This window comes from Arvicanthis niloticus, chromosome X, assembly GCF_011762505.2.
Source record: "Arvicanthis niloticus isolate mArvNil1 chromosome X, mArvNil1.pat.X, whole genome shotgun sequence".
NCBI lineage: Eukaryota > Metazoa > Chordata > Mammalia > Rodentia > Muridae > Arvicanthis > Arvicanthis niloticus.
The window spans coordinates 26,797,420-26,820,759 of record NC_047679.1 but is presented as its reverse complement, the minus strand read 5'-3'; the positions used below and the strand labels follow the sequence as shown (position 1 = coordinate 26,820,759).

The 23,340-nt window shown below is 43.5% G+C and overlaps 1 protein-coding gene across 6 annotated transcripts in view; it reads left to right on the top strand.

The window, feature by feature from the left end:
• Nucleotides 1–706: 706 nt before the first annotated feature.
• Rai2 (retinoic acid induced 2) overlaps nucleotides 707–23,340 on the top strand; it is a 59,329-nt gene continuing 36,695 nt past the window's right edge. For 2 of the 6 annotated variants that reach the window (XM_034486249.2, XM_076919105.1), the window contains exon 1: nucleotides 707–933. The gene's annotated coding sequence lies outside the window, so the exon portion shown is untranslated. Of the gene's footprint in view, nucleotides 954–1,131; nucleotides 1,503–23,340 lie in introns of those variants that run through there. The other 4 variants (XM_034486250.2, XM_076919103.1, XM_034486247.2 and 1 more) reach the window with 2 other exon arrangements.

Sequence of the window (23,340 nt, the reverse complement as noted above, 5' to 3'; positions counted from 1 at the left end):
TACTATTGATTCATACTGTTTATGTATGGGTCACCAACCACATATTCATCCTGTCTGTAACTCCGGTTCTTACATAACTCAGTATCTGGCAAACATTGGGTGCATAATAAATATTAAATTAATATGTAACTCACATCTTGGTTAGAAATGATATTCTGTTTCTGGACTAGTTTTGTCTTTGCTAATGTCCTGCCTTGGGAGTGCCATCTCTGACCTAGACCATCTCCTGAGGCTTATTAGGGAGGGTGGTAGCTGTTCCTTCTGAACTGCTCTCATTTCCATCAACCAAACACGTTCCCTTTCAGGGCTCTGTTCTTTTTTTGCTTTTCATCCTAAGGTTTAGAATGGTCTCCAGATCTCCTGGAAGCAGCAAGGTTCTCACTCCTCCCGGCCTTCCCAACCTGAGAACACACGGACAGACACACAGACACAGACACACAAGCATGCACGCACACGCGTGTACACACACACACACACACACACACACACACACACACACACACACACACACAGCTCGCCTCCAGCTCCCCAGCCTTCTGTCACTCCGCACCGCCCACAACCACGCCCTCCCCGTGGGCGAGATCACCTGTCCCTCCTCTGCCACCGCCTCCTCGGGTACCCTTTCGCCCCCCCTCCTGCTCCCCTTCCTCCGCCACCTCCCTCAAGCCCTCCCCTTCCCCGCCTCCTCCCACCCCTTGGTGTATATAGTAAAGGCCAGGCGCTGCACGCAGGCACACACTCTCCCGGACACAGGCACATACGCACACGCAAGACCTGCAGTGGCGGCAGCGACAGCGGCTCCGTGACATCGGCGACAGAGGCTCCCATCGTTGTGCACCCCCTTCAGGCGCCCAGCGGCGAGGCCAGACCAAGAGAGTTCCTACACCAGCGTCCATCCCGTGGCTTCCTGGAGGAAGCGGCCCGGATCCCGAGGTAGCGGCTGCAGCACCCTGGTACGGGTCGGGGTCACCCCGCCCTCCCCAGGCGGACCTGCCACCGGGACGCAAGGGGCGCGCCGGGGGCCCGGGGAGGGGCCTGCCTACTCCCGGGGGCAGGACGGCGCCCAGAGGCCGGGGCCAGCGGGGAGGGCCGGGCGGGGGCGGGGACGCGGGCCGAGGCTACCACTTGTGCGGCTCGCCCAGGCCAGGCTCCTGCTGGCCAGCGCTATGCACTGGCCGGCCCGGCCAGGGACAGTCGGGAAGGCGGCGCCAGCTGGTGGGGCGAGGGCCCCGAAGTAGGTTTGGGGCCGCCACCCGCTCTGGCACTGGGCTTAGAGGGCGGCACACAGTGCGCTCTGTGCCCGGGCACGGCACCGGGCTTGTCTCGGTATCTGCCATTCTGCCCCAGCCAGGAAAACCAGGCGCCTTCCAGGCCCTTCGAAAGATGGATTCTGTTGACGTATCTGGCGGCCCTGGCGAGCAGGGTGGAAAGTTGGGTTTTGCCAGATCGTGCTGGGATCTTCTTTGTGCCGCTCAGCAAGTCCCGCATCCCGCTGGAGCAGGGTGAGTGCCTGTCAGCACCCTGGGAGCCCCAGTGCCCCACAGTGCCCAGACCGGGGGTGGCCACACCAGCCCCGGCTTTCTGCCATGTTAGACACCAAGCAGCATTCTGAATGCATTTTTTTTTTCTTTTTGTATGCGTGCATTTCGGTGGCGCCTTTTGCTGCGAAGGGAGTTATTGCCTTCCTACGTGTTGGCGTCCCCCCACCCCCGGGGTTGGGACTTGCTCTGTGTGTTTGTTGTTTGCCATTTAAACCCCTACTATTGTTCAGGATAAGCTCCGCCTGGGTGGGGAAATGGCATCCCACCACAGTTGTTGGCGAGGGGTCGAAATGTTGCCAAACAGCTGCTGCTTTGTGTTTCCCTATCCGAAGTCCGCGGAGTGGGTTTGGGGCACGACGGATGGGTGGAGAGACAGATAGGGCATGAAGGAAGACCGTGGCTTAGCGAAGAGTGACTTGTCACCCACCCCATGGTACTCAGTCAGCCTCCCTTCTGACTGCCAAACTTTTATGAATATTTCTCTTTTGGAAGAGAGAAGACTAAGAATTTAGCTGTTCTTTAAAGGCGGCAATCCAGCTTTAACAATGGTTTGGGAACTTAATCAATGAGAAAGGGAGGGGAGGAAGAGAAGGCGCTGGCACCATAGCGGGGATGTGGCTGCTTCTTACAGAGTCAGGTAGAGAAGTGGGCAGGGCTGGGCAGGGTACAGCGCCTGGGTGGCCACATTCCTAAAACTATCAGTTGTTCTTACCTGTATCCGCCGATACCATCCACCCTTGTGCCCTCACCTCTGGGCAGCCCGGTCCTGGCAAAGGGCTTTAGAGGCGGCTTGCAGCAGCGAGAGGGCCAGCCTCCCTCATCTGGCGTTTTTTAAGGATGTGTAAATATTTTGCTGAGGATAAGTGACATCAACAGAATGATATTCCACAGAGCCCGGGTGTGCAGCGATGATAAATAGATACAGCCAAACAAAGTTTTGATAACCGCATATTCTCATGGCTCACTCTGTTTCATTTGGTCTTTGTTTTTGTTGGTTTAGCATTATCTCGCATCCTCTGGTGTGATCCCTTTATTTAGCCAACTCTTGGAAGCTTCTCCTTAGAACACAGAGAAAAGCAGCCAGCAGGGAGAAAACAATTCTTAGCCTCTCCTGCACCGGGCATATTTTTCTTTGCTTTCCCAGGGTCTCTTTCTAGCTCACCGTTTTCTAGCTGTCTTCCCTTCTCTCCTTTAGAGTCATCATAATTGAGTGCTGGTAGACCAAGAGACTTCAGCTAAGTTTGAAAACGTGTTGTGGCAGAGCCTTTGTTACAGTGGTGTACCAGGAGGACAGTAGAGAGGCTAGTGGGGAGGGAGCACCACCCTAGTGTAGCACTATGCACCCATACCCTGATTTTTCTTCGTATTTTCTCCCAGAAGGGAAACGTGGGGAGCTGTGCTACTTTCAGAAGCAAGGATAAGTCCAAAGGCACAGAATCATAAGCCATTAGCTTGGTAGCATCCCAATTTCTCTGGCCTTTAGGAGCTCCGAGAAGCTATACCCCAATTTTAAACAACGCCATCCCCTCCCCACAGACACAGTGTATTCTGCAAATGGCTATTCCCTTCTCAGCCTGACAGATGCCCACTGGGTGCATGCCCAAGGTGGCCATGGCACTTTGAGCCAAGTCACACTGAAACTTGTGGAGCAGAGAGCTGCTGACTGTTTTGGCACCAACTCAGGGGGATCATTCAGCCTATCCAAGGGGGCTCTTTTATTATTCAAAGAATCCAAGACCACATGCAGGGAGCTTTGGCTCAGGAAAACCTGCTCATCCCAGGAGCAAATGAGAAAACTGTTTCCCAGGTTGCTTGCTTGAGAGCAGGTTAATAATGGGTGGCCCTTTAGGCAAGAAGTATAATGCCAACTACAACAGCTTTTATCCAGAAAGCAGACAAAAAAAAAAAAAAAAAGCACGAAAAAAGAGAAAGAAAACAAATAAAAACAAAACTAAAAAACAAAACCATAAGTTTAGAGGTATGTGAGCAAGTGTGGGGCCTGAGCGCTCCAGTGCCAGCAGCCAGAAGAGTCTAATTCCAAAGACCCAGGAACTGGGGAGACTCTTGACCCAGAATGGAGCTATTCTGTATATGCAGACAGACACACACAGGGTGTGCTCAGAAGCCATAGGAAGCAAATAGCAAGTATTTGTTCTCTGGCTCCTCCTCTGACCTTAGATTAAGTGGGGAGGAGGGAAGTAGAGGGAAATAAATTGGAAAGGAAGCTAACATTTGTTCTTGCCCAGGCACTGAATATGTGGCAAACCTTCTCAGTGACCCTGTGACCCCAGTGAAGCATTATTTAACAGATAATTTTCAGAGAAACTGTCAGTCCTGATCTGATTCCAGTCTTGGTGGTTATGATTTAAACAGCAATATGTCTCTCTGCCCCTGCTCAAAGCCCCTTATTTATTTCTCCCAAAGGTCAGAGTCCTCAACCCATACCTCCTTCATAAATATGGTACCTAAATTAGTGTGGTGTCTGTGAGTATGTATGTGGGTGACCCTTCAACCTTTTCACCTCTGTTGTACACATGTGCTCAGTAGAGCCAAACAAGTTCCTAATTTAGGTAGTGCCATTTCATTTAAGAACCCCCAAAACCTACTATTATTCGCTAAATGAAAGTTGAGTGACCAAATGATGGAGTCGATGGAGTGAACAGTGGCAAAGAGGGAGCCATAAATCATTGTCAAGGGAGACAGAGCAAGAGAGATCCAGAGGTTTGTATGTTTGATGGGGACTCGTAGTTTTTGTTGTCATGCTCCTGTTTGACCCCCACTGTGACAAGCCCAGGTTTAATCCTTACAACACCTATATAAGAGTGTGTGGCCAGATTATTGATTTCATTATGCAGATGAGGGACCTAAGATGGCCAAGGTGGGGCCAAGTGGGAGTTTTGATGCTTTATTATTTCTCAAATACTAAATAAATATGAGAAGGGGGTTTGCTATGGAAGTCCCTGAACCTCCTTCCAACTAGACGACAGGCTTTAGACCTTTGCAATTCCAGAACCACCAAAGAGTCAGGATTTGAATTCATAAAATGAGGGGCTTTGGACTGCTGCCTCTCTGATCAGAATATGAGGAGTACCTCAGAGAATGAGGCTTTCTATGAGGGGAAAGATGGCTAATTGCACTTTTCCCATGCACAAAAGCCTGTGTGGGCTTCTGAATTAAGCTTGATTTGGGGATCAGAGTGACATCCTTGCTGTAGAGTTGGAAGCTCTTTGTCTTTGGAGAATGCCTCTGATTGCCACTTCTCCCTCCCACCTGATCATCTGCCTGGGTACCCAGCATTCCATTCTTTCTGCATTCATGCCCTCTCCTTTGTGACTCACAATTTTTGATGAGCCTCTTGAGTCTACTGCTCTCCTCTGTCTTCTGATGGCAGCTGGTGAGAAGGCCATTTTGGCAGCCACATTAGTCCTTCTGGATGTCACACATGACCCTTCTCTTTCTTGCCAAGAACACACAAACACACATATGCATGCACAGGCACAGGCATAGACACAGGCACATGTAATTTGATCATGTTTCTGTTTCTGTATCTGATTCACCAAATTAGATTGCTAACACACAATTATTATTGGACGATGTACTTGGCTTTGGTGATTTTCTATCACAGCCCCTGCCTTGAACAAACCAGAACAGTTAAGGTGGAGGTAGCTCAACCAGCATCTGCTTACAGCAACGCTGGTTGTACTTAATGGTTTCCCCACATCTGTGAGACTGCCCCTGAAATATATGCTTGATCTGTTTTTGTTTGTTTGGGCTACTGTAACCAAACTGGCTACACTACACGCCTTTAAGCAATGGAAATTTATCACAGTTCCAGAGACTGGAAGATCCAGGATCAGTTTGCTATCAAACTCAGCGTCTGGCAAAGGCCTTTTAAAGTTCATAGGCGGTGACTTCTCATTGTGTTCTTCCATGGTAAAAGGCACAAGTAAATTCTCTGGATCTCTCTCTCTCTCTCTCTCTCTCTCTCTCTCTCTCTCTCTCTCTTTCTCTCTCTCTCCTCTCTGGGGCTAGAGACTGAATAATCAGGGCCTTGTGCATGTTAGGGAACTGTTCTACCACTGATTTACTTCTCCTAGCCTCTGAGGTCCCTTTTATAAAGGCACTAATCCTTTTGGGGAGGGTTCCGCTCTCAAGATCTAATCATTTCTTGGATGCCCCCACCCCTTAATCCCATTACCTTGTGGATTAAGATTTTAACAAATGAATTTCAGGGGTAGCACACAAATCTTCAGATCATGCATCTTTTCTGTACATTTCTTAAATGCTCATTTGAATCTCCACTGAGCTCCCAGAACATCCCAATCTTCGTAGCATCAATTTCTATTGTTATCATCAGCTTTACCAATTCCATACATATGAGAATTTTGGAGCACACCCTTTTCATGCCTGTCACTCCCCCTTCCCACAGCTTTTTAGCCTTTCAGCTCAACACTAATAGAATTCTTAATTGTCATATTCTCTATGAGTACTGTAGCATGCAAAAGCCATTGGTGCACATGGCTATGGAATGCTTAACAGGCAAATTGTCCCAAATTAGGTATGCTTTAAGTGTAATATTTCACTAGATTTCTAAGAGTACAAAAAGTAATGCAAAATGGCTCATTCAGCATTTGAAATTATATTGCGATGCAGTGAAATTATATTTTGGATATATTGGTCAAGTGATACAGAATTAAAATTAATATTGCTTGTTTATTTTAATTTTTAATGTAACTACTAGTACATGCTAGATTGCTTATCTATTTCCATCAGACACCAGTGCCCCGGAGCATTCTACCCACCAATGTTGTGATGTCATAGCACCTGCAAATATGCTGGGGAGTGGGGAATTAAATACCACTGTCTCCATGACAGATGGGAGGCCGTGTGCTGACTCAGTATGCACAATGGCTGACATTAGACGATCGTGATTTTCAGTAACTAAGGAACCATTTGGAGAGTTCCCCACCAGGCACGCCTGTGATTCTGTTCTGAGAGTCGTGGGCTGCAAAAACCCACTGCAGAATTCAAGGCAGCCTAAAGGTTAGACTAGCTTGAACAAAATGGCTTCTTCCTTTTCTTTTGCTCTGGCTTCTCCGGAACACCCAGCCCATGCTCTCATTCTTTGGAGAATTAGCTCCTGCCTAGACCATTGACTTCTTTCACACCTGCCCTAGTAACAGCCTGAAGTGATATCTTTCTCAGGGATTTGTGCTTGGAGAATAATGTGCCAAGTAGATACCCTCATGCTAAGAGTGGGTTGTTTCGAGCTGGGACCATCCCTAAAGAAGTAAAGAAGATCCACACTTAGTCATTTTCTGACAGCTTCATGTGAGCAACAACAAAGATACAGTTTCTTTAAGGAACACAGAATGATTTCAAAGAAACCCAATATCACACAACCCAATAATACCACAGATAAGGCTACCTGAGGAAACCCCAGGAGTGGGAGAAGGGTTTCAGCTGGCACTGTGAGATCATCTCAGCCATGGCCATGCATTCCTGGGCCCTTCCCTGGGTGCTAGGCAAGGCATGAATAGATGGAAGAGGGATGGAATAATGAACTTGGGGCTGTGGTGATTTATAGGTCGGGCGCCTGTGGCTCTGGCTCCTGAGGGCGCTGCCCCCGCAGGGAACCCTTGGCTGACCTCCTCAGGCTCCTCGGAAGGAGCTGCTTTTGTTTCCCATGGCAGAAGCAGACTGTTTACTGGAGCGCAGGAAGAATCCGACATTCTGGCGAAAAATAATTCATTAACAGCCAGGGTATTACCAGTTCCCTGGAAAAGCTTCTCCAGCTGCACTAGAGCAACTGTTCTTTTTCAGCAACAGAGTAAGCCTTGCTGGCAGCCAAGACTGGGTGTGTTGGGGGCGTTTTTTTGTTGTGAATATTATTTTTGCCTTTGTATGTATGGCCACTTTTGCTTTCTAATTCCGAGAAAGAAACAGAGGCCTGGGAGAGTCCAAACGACGTATCCGTCAGGCTGCCTATCTTTACAGATTCAATCCAGCAAATCTAAGCTGACTTGAAGAGCTTAGGTTCGCCCTCTCCCCCGCAATTATTCCCACCTCCCAAGCTGAGGTCACTGCAGATCCACATAGAATGTTCCAGAACTAAAAGAAAGAAAGAAAGAGAAAGAAAGAAAGAGAGAAAAGAAAAGAAGTGAAAAGGAAAGAAAACGAAAAAGAAAAAGAAAAAAAAAATCCCAGGGATTACAGTACCTGCTCTTACAATTCTTTAAAAACAAATTCACTGAAAGAGCCTCTTCCCACCTTCCCACCACCACATACACGAGGCAGAACTTCCTATCTTGGCTCTATGGAATTATTTTGCTTACTATTAATTGGTACAGTTGGCCAAAGTATGTTATTCATCATCCTAGCTTTGAGGGCATTTGGACAGCCAGGCAAGCATAACCATAAGAATGGGCTGCATGTTTTGTTCACTAAAGAATGACCGAATCTACATAAATAAAATGAAATGATTCTGGAAGCTTATTATGCTCTGCAAAAAAATTTGCTTTTAAGAGAGGGTTTTGTTTATTTGTTTGTTTTGGATGCTCATGCTCAGAGGCTATACCCAGCTAGCAAAAATATAAGAAAGAAAGGCATTTTCTTGTTTTAGTTGTTTTAAATGAAACAGCCCTAATTGCAGTTTAAGTGAGACACAATATATTGATTTTGGTTTTACATGGAACATAACTAGACAATCATTTTATTTTATGAGATATTAATTTCCATCTGTTTAAACTGGTGAAATAGACATTTTAAATACCCCATTGTCCTGGTATTTCTTTACCGTTCCAAGATACTGACTGAGAATCCTTTTCATGTCTGTGGAAAAACAGTGCATATGTCCTTAGTGAACCCATGTATAAACTAACCTTATATTTTGAAGAAAGAAAATTATTTCCCTTTTGTTGACTGCCAAGATTATGTGTGTTAAAGGCTATGTATCTTTGGCTTTATCTGGAGTAGTATTCTCTCCATATTGGTCCTCTTGACATTTGGGTGAAAGCCAGTATTTGTTGTGGGAGACTGTTCTGTGTACTGTAGGATGTTCAAACATCTTCCTGGTATCTATTCACCGAAGACCAGTAGCATCACTCCTTTCCCTATCCTGAACCCCCACAAAAAGGCCCATTTGTGACAAAATCACCACAGTTGAGAAACACTGGTCTAGAGCAAAATTTAATAAGTAATTTTTGGTTTTCAGAAAATTTAATTTGAATTTTTCTTTTGCAAAAATTTCAATTTGCAATGTCCCTCCTCTGAATTCTATATATACAGTTCATGGGGGGGGGTGGTTAATTAGCAGTTGGAAGTGGGCCATGTGCTTGATTTTAATTGTGGAAGGATCTGTCTGATTTCTAAGTATTGAGGAATTTTTTTCTAATTTTTTTAGGCAGGCAAGTGAATAAGTCATAGGTAAGTAGAGGACATGTTGTAGGAACTTGCAGCTTCTCTGACTAAGAGAACAGGCTTATTCTCCCCAATTTCTTTTTTTTTATACACACCTAATTCCAGGTATGACATCAAAGCCACTAGACATTTTATTGTACTGCCATTTCCTCCACTGTTCTTTTTCCTGTGCAGCTTAATTTTAGAGCCAATGGTTTTAGCCCTTTAGAGGATTTAGGAGCACTCTGCTCTTAACAGGCTCATCTCCGACTGCTACATCCCTTTTGCTCAGCACTACAGTCTGTGCTTCTGGCACTCTTGAGAACAAAAGCCAGTGGCGGGAAAGTGAAGCATATTCAGCAATTACTGTGTAGGTTCTCCCACCCCTCACATGTTTATTTCTGGTCAGCAATGCCGCTAGTTAGGAAACCCTTCCAGGAAAAATATGCCAGCAGAGGTCCTTTTGATAGCAGGAAAACATGACAAATTATCATCAGGACAAACTCTGAGCCATATTTTTAAAAGACTAGATATAAGAGTCATGCATGTTCCGGAAAAGTATTGTGGGGGTAACTCATGTCTTGCCTATATATGGAAAGGGAAAGACGAAATTGTGGATCCTTGGGTATATAAGGAAAATTTTCCCAGCCTACCCTGGCTATACCAGTCTCTCAGAGTGGAATGGGTGTGCAAAAATGCTTATAGAGAGGCAGGCATTCAGGCAGGAAATCAGTTGGAGATGGTGCATTTTGTAGCCATTCCTATTAGGCTTATTTTTTTCCACAGAGTATCATCTATGGTATTCATAAACTCATATACAGAAGAACTCCCAGGTAGGCTTAGCTGGTGCATGAGGATAGAAAGATGGGCGTTCAGTGACTTGCCAACGCCACCTTCCTTGGTGAGTTCTAGCCTCAATTAAAGAGTGTTTGAGTATTTCCTATTGTTGAAAAGGGAAAAGCAATAAGCTTGCACAAATCCACAATATGCTGGACCCAGGCAGATAAATCATTGATTTGCAGCAAGAGACACTTGATCATTCCGAGTTACCAGTACCTTACAGATCAGGATGATGGTCGGAGAGAGGAAGCAGGATCATAAATCTGGGCTTTAGAGGCCGGTGGTGTAGTGCAGAGGCCACTGGGGCCACTGGTGTGTGCTGCAGAAACAAACAGACAGATCTGAGTGGTATGTTGTTCCTCAAAATAATGGCAATGGAAATGGCTGTGAAAAACATTTAGACCCTTCTCATAAAAATGCAAACAGTCTTCCTGCTATAGGAAAGGGGTAAATACACTCTATTGCAGCCGTATTAAGCAGAAACAGATTTGAAAATAGCATGGTTTTTTTTTCTTTTTTCTGAGACACTTATTTATAGCAGGTTGGGCAAAGGCTGTCACTATCTTTTGTGACTCCGGAAGAGTGTTTTCCAGATGGTCCTTGATGTTTTTTTTTCTTTATTAAGCTTATCTGAACATGCCTCACTTGTGAAGGGTCATAGAAACCTGTGTTATTATTTTTTTCAGATCTCAGAAGCCATTGATTGGCTAACAAATCAATGGATAGGAAATGGTTGAACATGTGCTGATAAATTTCCTTTGTAGGTTATAAATAAGACAAATGTCAAGGAAGCACAAAGTGTGGGTGCTTTTTAAACTATATATATATCAGGGCTTTGAAGATCATACAGAGCTATGTTTCCTATACATTTTGTATTTATTTTTTCTAATACAATGCTCTCCTCTTTGCTAAAACTCAGCAACATTACTGTTTCCTTTCCAACACCTAAAAAACTGCATGGATACATTTCAGATTGAGCAATTAGCTCTGGCTGCAATTTCTCTTTGTGAAAAACAAACTCCACTAACCCTTCACACTGAATATGAAATTATTAAATGTGAAAATACCAGTGAGAGATCATTTGTCTTAAGATGTTTTGTGGCGTATCACTTGCAAGGTTTTGTATGTTTTGTTTTGTTGTTTGTTGTTTTGTTTTTAAGAAAAGAAAGAAGAGTCTTCTCTGTTCTTCCAGATGGGACAAACCCACTCCAGGTCTTTCAGCTTGGTATACACTTTTTATAGCTGAGTAGCTGAACCTGAGGCAAACAGAGCTGTCCTCAGAGTCTGTCCATTTTTTCTTAGTGTTAAAATCTCTTATAATGGATCAAGATAGCCAATGACATTTAGGTTTTAATCTCTGTCTCTGTCTCTGTCTCTCTCTGTCTCTCTCTCTCTCTCTCTCTCTCTCTCTCTCTCTCTCTCTCTCTCTCTCTCTCTCTGTGTGTGTGTGTGTGTGTGTGTGTGTGTGTGTGTGAGTGTGTGTGTGTGTGTGTGTAGGAGTGGCCACTTGAATGCACACATGCATGTGTGTTACTGTTCTTCCATGTGTGTATATGGAGGCCAGAAGACACCTGGGCTGTTGTTCCCCAGGTACCATCCTCCTTGGTTTTAAAGATATACTCTCTTATTGACTTGCATTAACCAAGTGAGCTAGGCTAGCTGGACAGTGAGCCTTAACGGACACCTCCTCCACACTCGTGCCATCATCTTCACCTACCCAGCACTGGCATTACAAGTACACCTGACCATGCTCTGATTCTTTAGAATGTGGCTTCTGGGGGTCACACTGAAGTCCTTGTGCACAGGTACTTTACTGACTGAGCTCTCTCTCCAGCATGGATTCTGCATTTAAAATTAGTCATATTTTATTTTTAATTATACGTACATGTATGGATATGTGCATGTAAGTGAGTGTGCCCACAAAAACTAGAGGCATCAGATGCCCCTGGATCCGGAATTACAGGCAGAGTGAGCTGCCTAATATGGGTGCTGGGAACCGAGTTCTGGTCCTCTGCAAGTGCAGTACACTCCTGACCACCGAATTTCTCAAGCCCCTCTCCTCCTTATAAGAACATGTTGCTTATCCATAATATTAAGGAATCTGTGCTTGTCCCCAAGGAGCCAGTATATCAGGAAGGGTAGCCTTTGTTAAACTTCCTGAACAGGGAAGGGAAAAGAAAGTCAAATATAACATGAGCAAGGGTCCTGGGGCTGCTACTGCAAGTCCATTTCTCAGCTCTCCTGCTCTCTGACCATAGAGAGATAGTTCTGCCTAAAATCCATGTGAAAGAAGGAGAGTTACTTCTTCAGAAGAATGCCCTCAAGTCAAACTTGACCCATCGTACACGGACATTTGAGCATTCACCTTTCACCTTTATCTTTGGTTTCTAAATGCCAGAATTGCTGCCAGTTCCCATGGGCTTAAATGTCCTTCATCTTCTCTTCAGCTCTGCCTACCACTGCTATGAATAAAAACTTCAAAAGCATGGTCCCCCCACGCCAGTCCCTATCCTCTGTCCTACTCTGACTGATTCGTGCTTACTGTCTTAACTGCTGTTCCATGGAGCTGTGCCAGCTTCCTTTTGCTAAAGGGCTTCTCAGGTAACCTCATCCTAGCAGGACATGTTCCCGGGAGTTAAAATAAGGCATCATGCATGAAGCTCTCACATCATTTTTTCTAACCTCTTCTCCTCATAGATTCCTGACTGGCCTGCAATCAGGTGTCCTGAGAGGTTATCTCTATGTTGTACAACCGGCCTGGGCTGGGTTATATTTAGCAATATGCAAGTCAGGATGGAAATGATCAACAAGAACGTCTCAAGAATTCTTGGGCATTTCTAGGCGGAAAACTCATGAAGTATTAAGTCTAATGTTATTATATTGGCTGTTCCAGGCATTGTGGGGTTTAGTGACAAAGAAAGACAAAAAAAATTGACAGACACAGAGAAAGGCGAGGGAGAGTTGGAGAGGAGGAGAAAGAGAAGGAAGGAAAAAGAAAAGCCCCTCATCAAATGAGGCTTTCTGGCTTCAAGAATGACTAACTGCACATCCCCCATTCCTCTCAGTCAGGATGCCGCCTCTTAGACCTGCTAGCAAGAAATAAGTACTGCTTTAGCATAGCACTCTTCCATGTCCTGTCAAAAACAGATGCTTACACAAGCTCTGACATCTCTGATAGAAACGCAGAAGCTAAAGCCCATCTTAAGCAGTGTAGCTTGCCAGTTTCATTAGGAAATAACTCCAATGATTACTCAGAAAATCATAAGAACAGCAGTGCTCCCTGTCACCTACCAAATTCCTGCTCCCTACCCGGTGAGTTCCATGTTATATCATTTCTGCAAGGTGGATATCTGAAGCCCCATTTCACAGAGGAATGCTCAGGGGTTCAGAGAGGATTAGTAATTGGTACAAGATCATACTACTTCACACACCTTGAAAGCTTGGATCTTAGACATATGCTCAGTAGAACTCTCTTCAGTGACAGAAGGATGATTCACGGTGTTGTTCTCGTAGCTGTTACCCACGAGCACTAGAAAGGTGACCAATGTGAACAAGTGTTAATTCTCCTCACCTCATGTGGCTAGACACTGGATATTGCAGTACTGCAAGGTACTGATTTCATGGTCATATGCTACCTCTCTGCTCTCTGCTTTATGTAACATCTTGAGTCTTCTTCCCTCCTGATTCAGAAAAGTTCATCCTTTTGTGGGAGTCTAATGTGTTCTAGTGTGCATTTGAATCGCCCCTATCCCACCTCCAACCCCACCCCCACCCCATGCTGCAGATGGCCCTAGTCCCTGGCTCAGAGCAGCTGAGAGAAGCTTCCTTTCTGCTGTTAGTGCTCGGGAGCTGATCCTTCATCTAGTCCCACCTTTGTTTGGGGAGCAGCTGGATTTAATGTGGACTTTGACAACTGTTCTAGAAAGTATTGGTTTTTACTGTGGGCAGTTGGGGTTGGGGGTGCATGTTGTGGAAAGTCAGGCACAGGATGGAGGAAGAGACAAGGTCTCTAGGAATGGTCTGAGCACCCTGGTGAGTGAGAGCACACCCTGCCAGAGTGGCCCATTTGCTGTCCCATCTGCTGCTGTCTGTGATCAAATGGGGACAGAATACTTAGCTAGGAAAGGAGATGAGTGAAGCCAGTAAGACAGATAACAAAACTGGGTTCTCCTCCCTTCTCCCTTAGTACTTCCCCAGTGACAGTCTGTTCATTTTGGAGGGCAAAAGCTACAAGCCCCGGGGCTGACAAGGCAGATGTGGCCTGTGTTGATTCTCAATCAACAACATTTTGAATAGTGTTGGTTTGAACAATATTAAGGCTTCTCTTGTTTAAGAAACAACAGGTGGAAAGAAAGCTACAGTTTCTTATAAAAGTAAGGGTGAAGGCATTTTTCTTTGGAATGATGTGGACATGTGGAATCATCTTCTTAAGTATGTACAAATCTGCTTTTGTTTTCATTTTTTCCAAGAGAATCTATGCTTGGTTTCTTTCCTCTCTGTGTCTTGCCCTCTGTTTTTTCCTTTCCTTTTTTTGATTTTGGTTGTGTTTTGAGAGCAGAAATCACGTGTCATTCCTGTGGCTTGGTCTCATACCAGTGTTCATTCTCTCGAGCCAGGCAGCACTTCCTAAAGCCCATTTGAATCATGATCTCTGGCAATATCATGTTTCCTGGCTCCTGACAGTGCACCCATAGCATTTAGATGCAGACAGTAAGTCCTCAAGACCTCCTTTCCATTATCATAGGGTGTCTGCCCCTGTTAATTGAAGGGAAAATGTGAAAGTCATGTGCTTTTTTGTACTTCCATCTTTCCACCATTTAATTCCACGCTACCTAGCCATAAATGGGCCTAGCCAATGAGGACAGTCTTATGAATCCACAGCCCTGGATCTCTCTAACCTTTGTCACTGCTGTTCACCAAGACTAAGCCCACTTCCCTTTACTGACCTCCATTTGCTTTCAGCTCCGTCATAGGATTTGCAGCTTGAAGCTCTTCACCTTTCATCCACATGAGACGTTTCTGTGCTTGTTTCATATGCATTACTTACCTCTTTCTTTCTATGGTAGACCAGGCTAATGCTTTACCCTCTCCTTTACCCCTTTCCAACACTTCTGATGCTAGAGGGAAAGGACTGATACCACATTCTCTAAATCTAAGGTGAACTGAAAGCTCCTGACCAGAATCTAATATATATGTTTCTACTTAAATAGCATAGTATCTGTTAGAAATATATATTTTCTTTTGTGGATAAGAGAACCAAGGTGGCCAAAGGGTAGGTTTAGAGCAAAGAAAAGGCGGCCACACACAGATCATAATGGTTGTTGTTAGTATTTATCAAGAACTTAGGCTTAATTCTGAGCAGTTTCAAGGAGGCCAATGACACTATCTAACTTATGTATTTGCTCTTTCTTGTGGTAGGGAATGAACTATGGTGAAGGTTAGGGAAGGAGGAATGTGTGTGTGTGTGTGTGTGTGTGTGTGTGTGTGTGTGTGTGAGTGACAAGCAGGCCCAATTTCTGTGATCTAAGAAGGGAGACAAGAAATAATGGAAGCAATATAATAACCCAAGATGATGAGGTGAGCACTGAATTCAGAAAAAAATTAATAAGCTAGTTTGTGACTTGGGAGTGGCTGGCAGCTAGAGTAAACTCACAACATCATGGCTTCTATCTTGCAGGCCCTTTGATGGGCTAGAGAACTTGGAAGGGAGAAGGTGTGAGTGCGCACCTTTGCAGCACCACCTCCTCTTTGCAATCAGGAGTAATGGAAGCCTCTTTGCAGTTAGGAGTAACCTAGGTCATTGGTCATAAAATCTTGGGGTGACTTATGTTGTCTTTTGAGATCCTAGTTCTGAATAAACTATCATAAAAAATGAATGGATGAGAAAATTAAAAATACTCTGGGTCATAACCAAAATTAGACAGACACAGGCATACACCCAAGAGCACCAGTCCTTGGCAGCTTCAATAAGACTTTACAAATACATACATTTTTCAGTAGGTCAGCTGCTTTTAAAAGTGCAGGCATGTAAATGATCTTGCTGGTTCAGGCTCTGAACAGGGCTGGCTAATAAAAGAGAGTTGGCTGGTGGCCTACCACTAGCATGAGTGGCCATCTGTCCAATTTTGTTTCCTCTGATTAAGAAAGGTTCCTAGGACATGAGACTTTCAGTTTCAAAATCCAGACAGTCCTAAACAAACTAGGATGAGTGGCTCATCATTCATAGAAAAGACTTATTTTTATAAGAGCACCAAAAACATTGGATCATCCACCAGCATTCAACTACTCAGACCTTTATTTCTAAAGTGACCGTAGCTCTCCATTATTCATCACTCTTCTGAAACCAAATTACAGTTTTGAAGTTTTCAGAAGCTTCCCTCATCCACCTCCATCACAACTATTTCTCTTACAAAATGAACCTTGGGGAATAAACAGAAACCATGTTGTAAATGGCATGGTGAGGAGAACACTTGAAACGGGGAGTTAATGGAAGGGATATTTTTTCCCCTTTGAGGCCCGATATAAGCCTTCAACTACATTCAGAACACAGGGAAAAATATGGGGAAAAAGTAGTGTCGTATACTCCAATACATGAGTAAAAGTGTGTGTGTGTGTGTGTGTGTGTGTGTGTGTGTGTGTGTGTGTGTGTATCAGTTAAACATCAGAAAAAGGAAAGTAAAATTTAAAAAAATACATCAGAGGGAGGCACTCTACTCATCTTAAAATACGAGCTCATTCTTCTGGTGGCCTCGGAACAATCCACAGTAGGAATGAATGGGGCAGGCACTCCAGGAGCAATTCAGTTCAGAGAAGTAGTACAGAGGAGAAAATAGGACTAGGTGCAGAAAAATGGAAGAATGAGATCCTCCCACATGCCTCAGGGAGCAAAGGGTAACAAAAAGCCCCAGTGGGAATTGAGTCTGTGGAAAGACACAATCCTTTAAGGGCACTACAATGTCCTAATGTGATCTTGTGGGTGACCGTGAGCTTTTTCATTTATCTGTGTCCTTCCTTCTGGATCACTCTGTGAGGAATGGACATTAGTCAGGGAAAATCTTCTACAGTATATTCTTCCCCAGGCATAAAGGGCACAGTGAGTGAAACCTTAAATAATAGCGTCAGCATTTTACAAAGGTTTTCTAAGTTCAGATATGATTTAAAGAGGTCAAAAATTTTAAGTGGTAGGACAACACAGCTCACTCCTCTCTGGGTAATGCTTCGTTTTGAAAAGATTGGCTATAGAGATGAGAAAAGCCCTCAAAATGATCCATCCGTGATATTTATTTTCAGATTTTTTTTGTCTAAAATAATGAGAGATACATACAGGAGGAAAAGCCATGCATTACCAAGTCTACAGCTTGAAGAAGTTCCGCACATAGCACGCCAGTGTCACCAGCACCCCAATGGAGACAAAGGCTACTCTAGCCTCCAGCATTCCCTTGTACCATCTTCATTGCCCTTGTCAACAATAGCTTAGATTAGCTATGTTGAACACAAGAATTTTTTTTGATTGTTGTGATATGTTGTGTTTTGTGGCAGTGTCTCGCACCATAGACCTGGCTTTCCTGGAACTCACAGTGTGGCTCAGGCCAGTCTCAGATTTATGCAGTTCTCTTGCCTTGGTGTCTTTGGTGCTGGATTTACCAGCATGAACAACCACACCCAGCTAAGAAGTTTCAAATTGTAATTTGGGGCAGGAGTACTAATGGAAAGCAAAGGCCTTATGATTTCTTAAAAGAGGTGGAGAGGAAAGACATTTTGCAATGCTTTATTTTCTGGGGCTGCTCTGAATTAAGGCTATTAAGCTAGAAGTTTCCAAACTGGGCTCTTGCTGGTATAACATTTGATGGTGACTGGTCTTGAATGCCTGGGATTACAGCCAGGCTGTAAGCTAGTCACCTGCTCTTGGCAGCACCTCTGTCAAAGGCTTTCTTTATCTGCCTTATCAAAGCCACTGTCAAACCTTTCAAAGCCACATGGCCAGAAGCATTGAGCACAGGACAACAAAATGGCCGATGGTAGCCCAAATGTATTGGTCTTTTCACAAACAAGGCCAGGCCCAGCCACTGAAATTTCATATCTGATGTGCACATTTTTCGCCAACTTCCAAATGAGATTATGATTGATTAATTTCACATCCTCACAGGTCTCGTCATATTTCTCGATGTGCTTTCTGCTCCTTTTTCTCTTTGCTGCAGGAGGCAAACAGCACGGAGGCAGGAATAAAGCAATGGAACATACATCGTAATGTGTCTGGAGCAGCATCAGAAAAGGACTTATTTGTTCTCCTGGGCTGTGGAGTGCCGAGTGATTGAATGCTCGCCAAACTGTCAGTTTTATGAAACGAATTCCCTAACCCCCTTGGCCCAGAGCTTTACTCAGTCTGAGATGGAAAAGAAATAACTTTTAATAGAAAACTCATTGCTAAAATCTAAGATAAGATTTGAGAGCTACTTCCCTCCTAAGAATAAAATGAAATATCTCAGCAAGCATTTGATGGCAGAGAAGGGGGACAGGCTATTAGGGAACCTTATTTTTTCAGTTCTTGGTTAATACACTGTTAATAAAAATATTTAGACTTTTGTGATGCATAATGCATTTTTATTCCTAGTGAGCTGGCCTGTTTGTATACACAGATGTTTCCTGTGGTCTCTCTATCATAGCTGCTATTTCTTCTAAAACAATATTTTGAGCAGGAAACAGAATCTTATGTTAAGAACCTAGGCCCCTCATAGACCCTGTTAGTTTGAGTGAGAATATTTTCATTTCTAGGTATAATACTTAAGGAAATAGGGTGGGGAATCTTCATTTATTTAAGAGCATAGAAGACACTTTAATAAAAATCAAGTGCAAGCAATGTGGTATGGGGAAACACTACACAGTTCTTCCATGGCCTTTGAGATTAAACCTGACTGATTCATCCAGGCTTGTTCATTGCTGAAGGGCTGCATGGCTTTTCTGTCTCCTTTCTCACTTTGTCAAAGCCACCATGAGTAATGCCTGCCCTTTCATCCAAGCCCTCAGTGTGTTCAACTGGGTTTCAGAGCCTTTCCACAGCATTGTCCTCAGAGAGTGGCGGCTTCCATTCCAGCACCAGAACGCTGTGGCAACGCAGCTCACCAGCTCTGTTTCTATGCTACTCTACCAAGGCTGTGGAAATAAATTAGAATAAAATGCACGGGTGGGTGTGCTAAGGAAGGAAAATGAGGTTTTACACATCAGTACTTCAAAAACAAATAAGTGACCTGGTCTTAATTGAAAAATGGCAGAGCGCTCTAATGAAAAGCCAGGCTTGGGATTCAGTTCCTCGTATGTCCTCCTGCGGCTACCCATGTGAGTGAATTCTGAAGTGATCGGGCAGCATGTTCGAATAAGATATCACTCAGTGTGACTACAGAAGAGACACATCACCATGTTTACAGGCTGACTTGCCAATGACTGCCTAAGTACCAGGAAAAGAAAGGATGGAGCACAAGGAAGTTACCTTTGTTCTTTGCAGTTCTAGTCTCTTTAAACGCTCAGTAATTTTTTATGATTATAATAGTAAGATATACTTAAAATTAAATATAGAAAAATGATAGGATGAGAATACAATTCATAGTCCTGCCACCAAAAGATTGTCTCAGTCAGTATTTTTGTTTTATGCCCTTAGTCTTCCCTCCTCCCCACACACACATACACTTTACCTTCCCCAAAAGTTTGAGAAGTATATCCTACAGCTCAAAGTCTCTTTGTAATTAAATTAATATACTTCAGAACTCTGCTAACACACATTTTTGTAATCATCAGCATGAAGAATGAAGCAGTGCCTGGCCTATTGCTTCCTCTGTATAACTAAAATATTTAGCAAATGTATTCCCCCTCTTCTATTGCCTGTAGACTATCAACTCCCTCAGCACCTTGAACAGTGCCTGGCACCTAGCAGTATCTTAGAAAATAGTGCTGAATTAATGAATGGATAATGCCAGTTTATCCTCACATTACTCTTGGGGTGTATGCTTTGTCTCCTGAGGCTGGCATCTTCTCACCATCCCTTACTACTTCTCCATAGTAGTCAGATTGAGCTGTAGCTATCTCTTGACAGACTGGGTCTACTTACTCTTCTTATTTTCTATGTCAGAAAGTAGTAAAAGGAGGCAAGGCCCGGTCTTTGGAGTTAGACAGATGGAATTCTCAGATCAGTATGTAAGGGAACAAGTGTCTTTCTCTGTTCCTCAATGATGCCTCTATCCAACAGGCAGTGGCAATGCCTGCCTGGCAGGATGACTTACAAGTATGCACAATGCCTGGTTTACAGGAGGGATCCAACAAATAAAGCATGCCAGAGATCCTGGATCATTGCCTTTCTCTCAACATGCCAACTCATTTATTCTAACAAACATATGAAGATTTCTGGTGACTAACTTTGCATCTCCATGACAAATAAATCAAAGAAATAGCAAATAACTGAGAGGTCTTTCTAATTATCTGTTTATTGGTCTCCTGCTGTGATTGCACATGCTTCTTCCACAGCAAGACATTGCACCTGTGCGCTCCTATAGGTAATTCTCTCACCAGTTAGAGAATGTGTGTTCCATCATGGTGTCCTCAGGCTGGGACTCACAGTGCCTATTTCTAAAGAATTACTCAATGTATAATGATTCAGTGGGAATGAATGAATGAATGAAATATATCATATTGTACACGTCTTTCCCTGATATCAATTACCCATATGGACTTTGTGGGATTTCCCCTCAAAAAAGAGACAAAAAATGAAACCAAAGTTTAGAATCATATCTTGAGCACTTGAATCTACAATGTAAGCCCGTGACATACAGACACAGAAGGATTGTTCCTGCCAAGTGCTGGCTTAAGGGGAAAAGTACTCCCTCTTAGTTTTGATGATTAAGTCTATGGATTTGATGGATAGCATGTAGAGTTTGTTTGAGGGAGAGGTGGTAACATGTGTACAGTAGTTTCTTGTCTGGACTTTTAGCTTGAGTTATATGCATGCTGACATCTCTTTCATACAAAATCTGATGAGCTGGCATTTATTTTTGACAGTATCTCAAATCTTGTGAAAATCAGAGCTGGGGGCTCCCAATATTTTTTAGGTTCATCTCAGATAGTGGCAGGACAACCTTGATAACGAAGAGTCTTTAAAGGATGTTTTCTTAGAGTTCTTCCAGAATAATAATTTACAAAGAAAAAAATCAGTAAAGAAAAGAGCTAAGCTTCTCAGAGCAATGGCCTCCTTAATAGTATCAGCTTTTCTGAGGCTGGCCACAAATAAACACACAATCACTGAGATAGGTTTCCTTCCCTAATTCACCCTAACAATGATTGCTGATTAGGTGCCAAAGCGTATTTTGTACATCTCCCTTGACACCCAGTTAGACTACATTTCCCAGCCTCCCGTGTATAATGTATGCCTGAGTTCTGATCAAAAGAATGGAAATGGGGATAATATGTCACCTCTGGTTCAACCATAAATGATTCCTAGCTTTTCTTCCAAGCATTTTTTTATCTGCTGATTGTCAGAGATGGAAGAAAAAAAGTCTCATGGACATCTTAGAAGCTATTTTCAAAGATCGTAGTGTCTTCTCTGCCTAGAGAGTATCATTTGATGACATAACGGTATGATGTGGAGTGGCCACCCTGCACTATTACTAAACACGAAATAAGCTTCCATAAATGTTTGGATCTAATTTCCATTACCAGTTTGGATCTATTTTTGAGATAGCTTGCCCTGTCTTAAACTAATTCTTTTTTAGGTTTTGTTTTAAAGTGACAGTCTGTTTTAAAGGCAAAGGCCTTTTATCAGGAATTGTTGTATGTATGCATAGATTAAGAACTGTTATAGCAATAATAATCCTTTCATAAGTTCTGCAAAGGTGACTTCCCTCATTTTATAGCATTTTCTGAGTAGGAAAGTGTTGAGTCTTGCCCACCAGAGTTGGCACAGAGAAATGACTCTTAGATGAGGCATGTTAACAATGGGAGAAAGAAAAACACTTTGCCACATTAGTATGGAGCACAGCTATTCAACAGTGGCACTCATAGTTGAATTTTCTTCCTGGCTTTAGAGGACAGTTGCCTATGAGAATCAACAATCAGACATTTAAAAATGGGTTGAGGAGCCTTAGGATAAATGCCTTAGTCTCTCCCTTCCTCTTTCCCTCCCTCTTCCCCTCCTTCCTTCTTTCTTTCCTTCCTTCCTCTATTCTTCCCTCACTCACTCCTTTCCTTTTTTGCTTCATTGAGATGGGAATCTTATGTAGCCTAAGATATCCTCAAATTCACTATGTAACCAAGACTGAGTTTTATGCTCCAAAACCTCTTGCCTCCACCTCCCAAGTGATGAGAATTGTATGTGTATGACATCATAATAAGGTCTTTTCTTTCATTCTTTTGAAAGAGAATCTCACCACATTTTCCAGGCTAGCCTGGAACTCAGCGGTCATCCTGCCTTGACCATTTGAGTGCTGTAACTACAGACATAGGCCAGCAACCTTGGCATTTATCTTACATTTCTGATTGGAGAAGGTAACCTTTTTTGTTTTACATAATCTCCTTGGACACTTTTCTATGTTAGGACTAAGTTGTGTCATGTTTGCTATGACTGAGTAGTGGTCTCTGTGGTAACTGTGAAGATGAGTATATCTTGATTGCCATTTAGGTTGTTTCCAATTCTCCTAACTTAAAAAAAAAGAAGCTGTGACAATCACATTTGTATTTATATCTTTGGGGTAGATTCTTTAAAAGAGATATGTACCACAAGTGGTATGCGAGATTTATGTGTGTTCTAGTTTGGTTTCTGTTGCTGTGACAAATCATTCTGACCAAAGCCAAGTTGGAGGAGGAAAGGGTTTATTTGGCTTACAGGTTTCAGTCCATCATAGAAGACAGCCGAGGTAGGGACTCAGGACAGGAGTTTAAAGCAGTAACCATGGAGGCATGCTTATTGGCTTGATCCCCAAAGCTTACCCAGCTACTTTTCTTATATAGCCCCAATGGAACTACACATAGTAGTCTGAACCCTCCTACAACAATTACCAATTAAGAAAATGTCCTATAGACATGCTCGTGGGCTTTTCTAATCAAGTCAATTCTTCAGTTGAGGCTTCCTGTTCTCAAATGTGTCAAGTTAATGGTAAAACTAATTAGGACATTGTAGGTACTCTGAGGATATGTTTCACTACCCTCTATGTGTGGAAGGAGAACTAAAGAGTCAACAGTTGTGGACATTGAATCAATGGATTTAGTTCTCTGTGACACAGTAACTAAGGACACTGGCAGAAAGGGTGTCTAGAATATTTGAAGGCTGGAGCTGTGCTGTGGAGGCATTGACATCCCAAAGGGAGAAAAATGGCACCTTCCAGGTATAGGTTGGCTTCACTGCACACTTCTAGAAATCAGTCACCATTTTCTGGAAGGTCAGGGCTGATCTGGGTACATGGATGTGAAACAAAGCTTTTACTAGCACTAGCCTGTAGGAAGGAAGGGGGGATGTCTAGGCTAGCTGTCACTGCAAGATTCCTGTTGAAGCTGAAGCAGAGGGCTGCAGGATACTCATTCCTCA